We start from the raw sequence: 11344 nt of genomic DNA on the forward strand, positions 1-11344 counted from the left end.
ACAAACATGTAAGTGACACAAAGAGCGGAATGAGAGCGAACGGCAAATAAAAGAAGACAAGTAACTTGGATTGTTTAATAATTAAGTTGGCTTGAGAAAGCCAACTTAAAATCCCTTAAGCCTTAGACTCAATTAAACTACCATTCTATGTACTAATAAACTTATCTATCTATCTATCTATCTATCTATCTATCTATCTATCTATCTATCTATCTATCTATCTATCTATCTTCAAACTATTTCAATCTATCTATCTATGTTTTCTTTTTTTCTAACTAATCTTTCTTTCTTTCTACCTAATCTTTCTCTCTTTCTTTCTCTTTCTTTCTTTCTTTCTTTCTTTCTTTCTTTCTTTCTTTCTTTCTAACTATATCTATCTATCTATCTATCTATCTATCTATCTATCTATCTATCTATCTATCTATCTATCTATCTATCTATCTTTCTTTCTACTAATCTTTCTTTCTTTCTTCCTTTCTAGCCTATCTATCTATCTTCAAACTATTTATATCTATCTATCTATCAATCTATCTATCTATCTATCTATCTATCTATCTATCTATCTATCTATCTATCTATCTATCTATCTATCTATCTATCTATCTTTCTTTCTTCCTTTCTAACCTACAGTATCTATCTTCAAACTATTTCTATCTATCTATCTATCTATCTATCTATCTATCTATCTATCTATCTATCTATCTATCTATCTATCTATCTTTCTTTCTTACGAATCTCTATCTATCTATCTATCTATCTATCTATCTATCTATCTATCTATCTTTATTTCCTTTAGCTAATCTTTCTTTCTTTCTATCAATCTATCATCTATTTCTCATCTATCTATCTATCTATCTATCTATCTATCTATCTATCTATCTATCTACTATTTCTAATCTGTCTATCTATCTTGATCGTTCTATCTATCATTTATATATCTACTATTTATCTTTCTTTCTAACTAATCATCCTTTTTTTCTTTCTAACAAATCTTTCTTTCGTTCGTTCTTTCTAACTAATCTACCTTTCTTTCTTTCTAACTAATGTTTCTTTCTTTCTAACTAATCTATCTTTCTAACTAATCTATCTTTCTTTCTTTGTTTCTAACTAATCTATCTTTCTTTCTTTCTTTCTTTCTTTCTTTCTAACCAATCTTTCTTTCTTTCTTTCTAACTAATCTATCTTTATTTCTTTCTAACTAATCTATCTGTCTTTCTTTCTTTCTACATTTACATTTACATTTAGTCATTTAGCAGACGCTTTTGTCCAAAGCGACTTACAAATTGGGACTAAATTAAGCAAGTCATCGTGAAGAGGCAAAAAACAATGCAAGAAGTGCTCAAAATATGAAGTTCAGGCATTATTCAGAGTAGCATAAGCCAGATAAGCGAGAATTTACAGGAATATATATATATATATATATATATATATAAAAAAAATTTTTTTTTTTTTATGAGGTTAAGTGCTCACGGAAGAGAAGAGTTTTCAGCTCTTTTTTGAATGTTGTCATGGATTCTGCATTCCGGATGCCGGAGGGGAGATCATTCCACCAGCATGGAACTGTGAATGAGAATGTTCTGGAAAGTGATTTTTTGGCTCTCTGTGATGGCTCTCTGTTTTTGGCTCTCCACGAGACGTCGCTCGTTGACCGATCGAAGGCTTCTGGTAGGGATGTAGACTTGTAGGAGTGAGTGAAAGTAGGAGGGAGCTGAGCCTGTGACAGATCTGTAAGCAAGCGTCAGTGCCTTGAACTTGATGCGGGCAGAGAGAGGTAGCCAGTGCAGTGAGATGAACAAAGGAGTGACGTGGGCCCTGTTGGGTTCGTTGAAGACAAGACGAGCTGCAGCGTTCTGAATCATTTGTAGGTTTAGTTGCACATGATGGAAGTCCAGCCAGAAGAGCATTGCAGTAGTCAAGCCTAGTAATGACCAGGGCCTGGACGAGAAGTTGTGTTGCATGCTCAGTTAGGAAAGGCCTGATCTTCCTGATGTTGTGCAGTGCAAACCTGCATGATCGAGTTGTCTTTGAAATGTGATCTGTGAAGGTCAGCTGGTCATCAACTGTTACTCCAAGATTTCTGACCGACCTTGATGGGGGGATTGATGGTGAGTCTAGCTGGATAGTGAAGTCGTGTTGCAGAGACAGATTGGCAGGGAGGACGAGAAGCTCAGTCTTTGCCAGGTTGAGCTGCAGGTGATGTTCCTTCATCCATGTCGAGATGTCCGCCAGACAGCTTGACTAATCTAATTCTAACTAATCTTTCTTTATTTCTTTCTAACTAATATATCTATCTATCTTTCTTTCTTTCTTTCTTTCTTTCTAACTAATCTTTCTTTCTTTCTAACTAATCTTTCTTTCTTTGTTTCGAACTAATCGCAACGTCACGCCCGGGAAACGACCTCGGAGTGAGGCAGTGAGGGAACTATGAAAAGGACTGTTGTCAGGAACGGCCGGTCCTCTTCCGGAGGACTGGACCCCCACCAATACCGAACTGCTCACCGTTACGGGTGAAAGGACAGTAATGCCTGGAAAGAAGCTGTTGTCTGTGGTGGTGGGTATGAGCCAGAGGAGCCACGAGTTCTGGCTCGCCAATATCAGAGATGAGTGTATTGTGGGCTTAGACTTTTTGGCCCACTGGGGAGCATGTGTCGATGTGCCGGGGGCCGCCCTATGCCTAGGTAACGAGACCGTGCCGCTCCGACCACCACCCGAGAGCTGCAGAGACCCAGTGTGAGCCCCCGGGGAGTATTGCAGCTCAAACCAGTGCATCTCAGTCACTACCACCGTACGCTCCATCCGCCCCCACGTCACCCGAAACTGTTGCTGCTGTTGAGGAGTTGGGGCGGCGAAGCAGTGAGCATCTGAGCGCACCACAGCAGGAGCGGTTACAACGCCTATTGGGAGACTTTGTGGACATTTTTGCAGCCCGAGAGAAGGACTGTACCTGAACAGCTCTGGTGCAGCATCACAATGACACTGGCCCCGCTGCCCTCATTCGTTTGCGCCCCCATAGACTGCCTCTCGCCAAACGCCAGGCTGCTGAAGAAATGATCAGAGAAATGGCAGTTAATGGCATTATCTCTCCTCACTGGAATCGGCCATGGAGCCGTGCTCACTAGCTGCATCAGCTCCGGGAACCAGACTTGGTTCCTCCAGAGCGGCGCCACGAGGAGCACAGAGTAGACGTTCTCCCTGATTCGCTTGATCACCTGAGGTAACAGTGCGATCTGGGAAAAAGCATAAAGCGGGCGGCCGGGCCATATGTGGGCCAGCGCGTCCCTCTCTTTTGTGAAAAATGTTGGGCAGTGCGCGTTCTCTGGCGATGCAAAGAGATCGATTTCCGCTCTGCCGAAGGTGTCCCATAGTAACTGGACTACCTGGGAGTGCAGGGACCATTCCCCTGGGGGAACATTGTCTCTGGACAGCATGTCCGGACCCACATTCCGACAGCCTGGCACATGCACTGCTCTTAGCGAGCGCAGATTGTGCTGAGACCACACAAGGAGGCGTTCCGCCAATGCGTGAAGGCTCTGTGATTTGAGACCGCCCTGGCGGTTTACGTAAGACACCACCACCACCGCCGCTGGACGGACTAAGACATTGTGGCCCTTCAAGAAGGGGAGATAATATCCCAAGGCGTTCTCGACCGCTCTCATCTCCAGACAGTTTATGTGCAAGCGCCCTTCCTGGGCTGCCCACAGGCCAAAAACCAGCCTGGGTCGAGATTACTTTTCGTTTCGAGACCGTTCCCAGATCCACGCCTGACTGATACCAGTCTGCCGCCTTCCAGGGCTCCAGTGCTGTAACACAGTTCTTAGTCACCCTGAGGCGAATATGGCCGGAGGTCCATGCTCGAGGCGGGACCCGCGTTTTCAGCCAGTGCTGGAGAGGGTGCATGTAAAGCAAGCCCAGTCGAAGCACTGCCGAGGCCGAAGCCATAAGACCCAGCATCCTCTGAAAACTTTTGAGAGGAAAAATGCTGTCGACCGTGAAAGACACTGCTGAGCGTTGTATTCGCAGCGTGCGCTGTGACGTCAGCCGCGCTATCACTGACACAGAGTCTAAATCTGTCCCCAGAAAGGAAAATTCCTGGCTGGGAGACAGTGAGCTCTTGGTCCAGTTGATTTGGAGACCCAAATCTTGTAAATGGCTGAGTAATAAAGCTCTGTGGGCTATCAGCTCTGCCTCTGACTGCGCTAGAATTAGCCGGTCGTCCAAATAGTTCAATATTCGCATTCCCCATTGTCTCAGGGGAGCGAGCGCCGCGTCCATGCACTTCGTGAATGTAAGAGGTGCCGAAGATAGACCGAACGGCAGGACGGTGTGCAGATAGCTCTGGCCCTCAAAGGCGAATCGCAAGAAAAGCCTGTGATGGGGCGTTATCTGAATCTGAAAATAGGCATCCTTCAGATCCACTGAGATAAACCAGTCTCTCGGGCGAATTTGCGTGAGAATTTGTCTGGTCGTGAGCACTTTGAACGATTTCTGCATGAGGGCTTTGTTCAAACGCCCGAGATCTAGGATGGGCCTGAGACCGCCATCCCTTTTTTTTTCTTTTTTTTTGGACAAGGAAATACCTGCTGTAGAAACCTGACTCGCTCTGAATCAGAGGGATGGTTTCTATAGCCCCTTTTCTCAGCAGTTTCACAATCATGGCTTGAAGCGTGGGGGTCTGCGAGCGAACTGCAGTAAATAGCTTCGCTTTATAGTGTTCAGTACCCAATCTGACATGACCGGGATTATTTCCCATGCCTTTATACTTAAAGCTAGAGGGAGAATGGTATCTGGGCTCTGGTCGCTGTGTTTTTGCTAGAGGGCGCGCGCTCTCTACACACAGAACACATTTTGTGTTTAATGATGGGCTTTCTGCACACAGAACGCGTTTCGCGTTTATTGGTTGGGGGCTCTAAGTGAGTGTGTGTCACAGAGCGACCCGTGTTTGTGAGTAGGAGTGAGCACTGTACAGCGGGCACATTTCCTACATTTAAAACACACGTGGCGTGAGCCGGTTTCATTGATATGGGCCGTGAATGAGTGTGTAACACTGAATGGGCCGTGCTTATGTGCAGGGGTGAGCACTGGGAAGCGGGCACAAATCCTACATTTATAACACCTTCGGCGTGAGCCGGATTACATAGAACACGTTTTGTGTTTATAGATGGGGGCTCTGAGTGAGCGTGTGTCACTGAGCGACCAGTGTTTATGGGTAGGGGTGAGCACTGAACCATGGGCACATTTCCTACATTGAAACACATGCGGCGTGAGACGGTTTTATTAGAGGGAGCCCTAAGTGAGTGTGTGTCACTGAACGGGCGGTGTTTATGGGTAGGGGTGAACACTGAATAGTGGGCACTTCCCTTACACTTGAAACACACGCGGCCTGAGCCGGTTTTGTTGATGTGTGCCGTGAATGAGTGAGTGTCACTGAACGGGCCGTGCTTATGTGTAGGGGTGAGCACTGGGAAGTGGGCACAATTCCTACATTTATAACACCTTCGGCGTGAGCCGGATAACAGACATAATGCTCCTTAGAGATTTATCTGGGTTGCCGTGAAAACGGTGTCAGGGCACAGGCGAGCGGGTTGTATAACGGGCTCGTTGGCTGCAAAATACACTCCTCCAGTCACCTATGCTGTGGGAACTGTGAGAGCGAAACGTTTCCAGTCACCTGGCGGGGCCAGCGTGAGTTCGTTTACTTTGGTTAAAAAAGAAAAACTCAGCGCAGCCGAGATTCGAACTCAGGTCTCTGGTGCGAAAGTCTCAGATTCCACCACTGAGCCACAGAAGGGGTGTGAATTGCGAGGGGCGGGTTCGCTTTCTGAACGTAAGAAAGCTGGCCCCGAGCTCTGTGTTTAAACACTCATAGTACTCGAGCCCCGCCTTTGAACGGGAGGGCGCGAGCCCGGAGAAGAGCGCAGTATAATTTATATCTGCCGCCAGAGCCGGGATTGGAACACGGGTCTCTGGCGCGAAAGCCTTAGATTTCGCCACGAGGGGGAAATGACAAAAGCTTTTCGTAGTGTGAGCAGATAAGAGGGCGCCAAGTGAGTCACGCGGCAGGGCCGGCGTGGGCAAATGCTTTTAATACTCGAGCCCCGCCATATGAACGGGAGGGCGCGAGGGGCGCGTCGCTTTCTGTACGTAAGAAAGCTGGCCGCGAGCTCTTGTGTTTAAAGGCTCATAGTGCTCGAGCCCCGCCAATGAGCGGGAGGGCGCGAGAGGCGGGACTATCCTCTTCTGCATTGTCCCCGTCTAACTCGTCGAGCACGGTGGGAGCGGTGGTGGAAACTGGCGTTGGCCAGCCGTGAGCAAATTGAGGGACTCGGGAGCGATGCACACGGGGAGTTAGCCGGCATGCTATCGCTCACAGGGATGACCTCCGGCGTTCTCTGTGGACGGCGCTTTTTAAGGCGCGACCCAGAAGAGAGAAGCGGAGGCACTTGGAGAAACGAGGCATTTGAAACAACGCCTCTGCTCTTTTAGGGGGGCGTGTGTCGCGGGGCGAACACACACAATGCAATAATAATAATAAGGAATGGATATAGACGCCTGTTACGTCCCTGTGTTGCGTGTGTTTTGTTTTTGTTTCTTTCCCCGCTTTTCTTGTCTACTTTCACTTCATAGGTACCTGTGATTGGTCCGGTAATCTGTCAATCATCATCAGCGCTGACGTCATCAATCATCTCTGTCGCCAATGAGAAAAGACCACCTCGGATAAAAGAGAACGCCAGACGTTTCTTTCCCACGCCTGGCTTTCTGTTGATATCTTGCACAAATTACCTTGCTCTTGTTCTGTAACCCTTTTTGTTTTTGTGTTGCTTGATTTTAGTGTATGATTCCATTCTTCTTGTACTCGTTTCTTTTTGTTTTATGTAACTTGAGTATACAGTGTTCCACTGTGTGTTACTAGTCCTGAAAGAGGCGGACAGGTAAGAATGTCACGTGACATACACTGCAACACGTAGGGTTTTTGAGCTGTCTAGTACACTAGGTTAGGGGCGAGTGCCACCCCATGTACTTTTGGTTATGGGTAGTTAGTGGAGACTAGATAGGGCGTCCTGGACGCTGAAGATCTTTGTTTTCTTTATTTATTTTCTTAGTTAGGATTAGAGGTTATCTACAAGTTAGACTTCGTTTGGTTTTGTTACTTTATTTTCTTTGGCGCCGTCCACGTCCCCTCTTCCTCTTCTGTGGTATTGACCAGCTTACAGAAATTCTGTATCCACTGTAAATATAAATTGAACATCTTACAGAAACTCTGTATCCACTGTATATATTTATATTCTTTATTGTGTTTGTCTTAGGCTATTTCACCTTTTGCCTATAACCTTTTGTACAGAATAAAGGTGTTGGCTTTTTGTACCGTCCTTCGGATGAGACGTTAAACCGAGGTCCTGACTCTCTGTGGTCATTAAAAATCCCAGGATGTCCTTCGAAAAAGAGTAGGGGTGTAACCCCGGCATCCTGGCCAAATTTGCCCCTTGGCCCCTGTCGATCATGGCCTCCTAATCATCCCCATATACTGATTGGCTTCATCACCGTCTCCTCTCCACCAGTAAGCTAGTGTGTGGTGAGCGTTCAGGCGCAATATGGCTGCCGTCGCATCATCCAAGTGGATGCTGCACATTGGTGGTGGTTGAGGAGATTCCCCCCTTCTATGTAAAGCGCTTTGAGGTCTCAGAAAAAGCGCTATATAAATGTAACAAATTATTAATTATTAATTACAGATACTGGATTGGTGGATGTTGTTTTTTTTTGCACAACACGTGGGCTATATATGTTTCTCTTTAATGTCAATTTTAAATGTTGGACCCCCGAACTCCTAGACTATATCGGGGGTCGTAACAGCGCCGGATAGCGCAGCAGGAAAGGCGGCTGAAGCGGCGAGAAAATGGCCGGCTTCTGTCTGCGAAGCAGATGGCTCGTCCTGCTGAAAAGCTTGTCGACGGCGCAGGCTTCTCCAGAGAACAGCGATGTGATGTGAACACTTCGCTGAAGAGATGAAAAATCAAAGAACAACCTATCTGGACTCGGCTTACATAGACAAGGATGTGACGTGCACGGGAGCCCGCGCCCTCATTGGTGCTTACGTCACGAGCTGTCCCTCAAGAGGTTGCAGCAGTTGCTGCAGGGCAACCAATAGGCGCGCAAGCCGTCTCGTCTAGGTCTGCTTGTGCAGCAATGTGTTTTAAATTAATGCAAAAATTAAGGATAATTTTTTGGCTTCAGTATTCTTGAGAAAAGGGATTTTCCCATAGCGTAAACTAGCTTACGCAACACGAGAGTACTCTCGTAAGAGAACTAGAGATTCTTTGTGCATTCCAGTGAATTATTAATGGAATATATATCGTAAATTAAATTTGGCAGAACAGACCACAAATGTGCAGTATATATTGTCCTTTTTCATTCTTTTACAGCGGATTGCAGAGGGAAAGAAGAAAAGAATCATGAGGAAAAGAATAAAGCAGCGACTGAAAAGAGCTCTTGCCATAGATATTCTTGTTATAACGTGTCACGTTAAAATACCAAGTATAACGTTATTTTCATGATGTCTGAAAATAAATCATTAAGGAAAATTGACAGCTCATCCAGTCAAACTGACAGATCAGCTTTATTTGTAGGGCAACCTATGATTTGACTGATTGGTTTCAGCCTTTTTGAATGGAACCTGAAGTGCCACCCATAATTCAAAACGCAGTAAGGTCGTCAGGAATAAGGTGGATACTGCGTCAGACTAAACTGGGAAGGGTCACAGCACTTACATATTGTTGTCCTATTGTTAATTTAACTGATTCTATTGCTCTCCTCATTTGTAAGTCGCTTTGGATAAAAGTGTCTGCTAAATGATTAAATGAAAATGTAATAATAATAGGATAATAAAAATCTTATCGTGTCCTCACAGAACCATTGGGTTCCTCCGGATGCTGCATGGCTTTAACATAAGAGATATGAAAGCTTTAGCATAAGTTCTGCTGGGAAGACTCAATTACTACGTCACCTATTGCCTTCACTTCTATCCAATCATATTCTTATGCTCATGTATAAAAGCTCGGTACTTACACATGTTTGAGTTCGCAGATACTGAAGCGACGATTACCCCCATCCTCCCCACCACCACCAGGATGGTCCTGTCCATACCTCCCGGGGGGGGTCTGCTGCGCCCCTGCCTCCATCTTTAGGCAGGAATTGCAGATCCGATACTCTCGGATTATACACTACGGACGGGGCCTACGCCAAATGACTTTGTAGATTATCAGATTGCTGAGCTGTCAATAAATGTACGGTTTATTGAAATAATTCTCCCGAGTCTTTCTGGTAGAACTTTCAGTAACCAACTAAATGTTAAAAAGATCTTACAATAACCCTTTTATAGAATTCGAGTTCCTCTAATTTCCCCCAAAGCACTTCGAGGTCTCATGGTAATGAAAAGGTGACTCCAGAACCTCTGAACTGAATACAAAGTGCTTAAAGGATCCCATAAGTTCCAGCAAGAACCGCAAAGATTGTCAATGCTCCACCAGTAACCCTACTATAGGAGAAAGAGCTCTGAGGCACTTAAATTAAATTTTTAAGTTCATTGAATATCCAACAGGATATTTGAGGCACCTTTAGATTTTACAGTGTAGGCACTTATTTAAAGACTATAGCTATAGTAACCTCGGTTCTCTCTAGAAGAGGGAACGAGTATTGCGTAAGTTAGCTTATGCTACGGGTGAAGTCATCTTTTCTCGAGATATGAAGCCAAAAAATTATCCTTAATTTGTATTCATTGTCAACACAGTGCAGCAGCTAGCAGACCTAGAGCAGGCTATCTAGCGTGCTCATTGGCTGCTCCGCGGCAACTGCAGCAGCCTACCAGTGAGCCTGGCGTGACGTCAATGGCGCCCTCACGCGTCACAGCCCGCCAGAATGGGAGTGGCTTAGCGTATAAAAGGAAGGCTCGGAGGCTGATACCCTGGTTTTCGTCGACTGAAGCGAAATGAGCTCGTGGCGCGAGCACAGGCGAGCGAGTTGTGTAACTGACTCGTTGGCTGCGGTGAACACTACTGCAGTAGCCTTTTCTAAGGGGACTGGCAGAGGTAAAGTTGTGTGTTTTGACAGCGGGCCGCGGTGGGACCCAACCGTCTTTTCCTCCCTGCGCATGCAAGGAGGACTTCGCAGGCTCGGGCTTCAGCGAGATCTTAGGCCGGGGGCCCCGAGGGGGAGGCGGTCTGTGCTGGCTGGATGAGCGCGACCTAGGGCGGCCGCCCTGTCGTTGCTGCGAAGGCGGAGGTCGAGACGAGCGCTGTGTAGAGCTGCGTGCAGGAGGCTGTGCCTGAGAGCGGCCTGCAGCGGAACTCGAGCGGCGAGGCAGGAAGAGGTTTATGGCCTGCGACGCTTTCTGTACCTCCGAAAAACGATCCACGATGCCGCTTACAGCAGGGCCGAAGAGGCCGGTGGGGGAGAGTGGGGCGTTGAGGAAGACGGACCACTCAGACTCACCCATGTCGGCGAGCGTTAGCCACAGATGGCGCTCGGTGACTGTAAGCAAGGCCATGGATCTCCCGATGGCTTGGGCCGCGGTCTTGGTAGCGCGAAGGGAGAGGTCCGTCACGCTGCGCAAGTCCGTGAAGGCGGTGTGACTCAGGCCTTTCTCGTCCATTTCGCGGAGGAGATCGGCCTGGAGGATCTGGAGAACCGCCATTGTGTGCAGGGCGGAAGCAGCCTGTCCAGCGGCAGAGAAGGCGCGGCTGACGAGTGCTGACGTAGTCCTGCAGGCTTTTGACGGGAGGGCAGACTTTGAGCGCCATCTCGCGGATGGGGGGCAAAGGTGCGCTGCGACCGCCTGTTCCACCGGGGGAATCTGGTTATACCCCTTCTCTGTGGCTCCGTCCACGTGAGAGAGAGTCGAGGAGACTGAGGAGCGGAGTCTCGCGGAGAAAAGAGCGTTCCAGGATTTGGAAAGCTCAGCGTGGAGCTCGGGCAGGAAGGGTGCTGACCTAGAGGCAGGCGCTTGGCGGCGGCTAGGCAGAAAACACCCGTCGAGCCTGTTAGGCGTGGGCGCCTTCGGTGGTGACCATTCGAGGCCTAAGTGCTCGACAGCCTTAGTGAGGAGGCGGAGAAGCTCGTCGTCCACACTGGCGCGAGCCCGGCCAGATTCCTGGGTCGAAGAGGAGGTGGAGCGGTGAGATCCGGACCACTCTTCGCTGTCCGAAGCCAGGATAGAGCAGCTGTCAATGATGGAGTCCTCATCCGCTTCATCCCCTGAGGCGCCGGCAGTGCGGGCAGGAGCCGGCAGCTGAGTGTCGGGAAGCGGGGGCGGAGAGGGAGAGAGCGAGGTTCACGGGAGAGGCTCCGGCGAAAA

This window comes from Leuciscus leuciscus (genome assembly GCF_965113295.1).
Source record: "Leuciscus leuciscus genome assembly, chromosome: 25".
NCBI classification, from domain to species: Eukaryota; Metazoa; Chordata; class Actinopteri; order Cypriniformes; family Leuciscidae; genus Leuciscus; species Leuciscus leuciscus.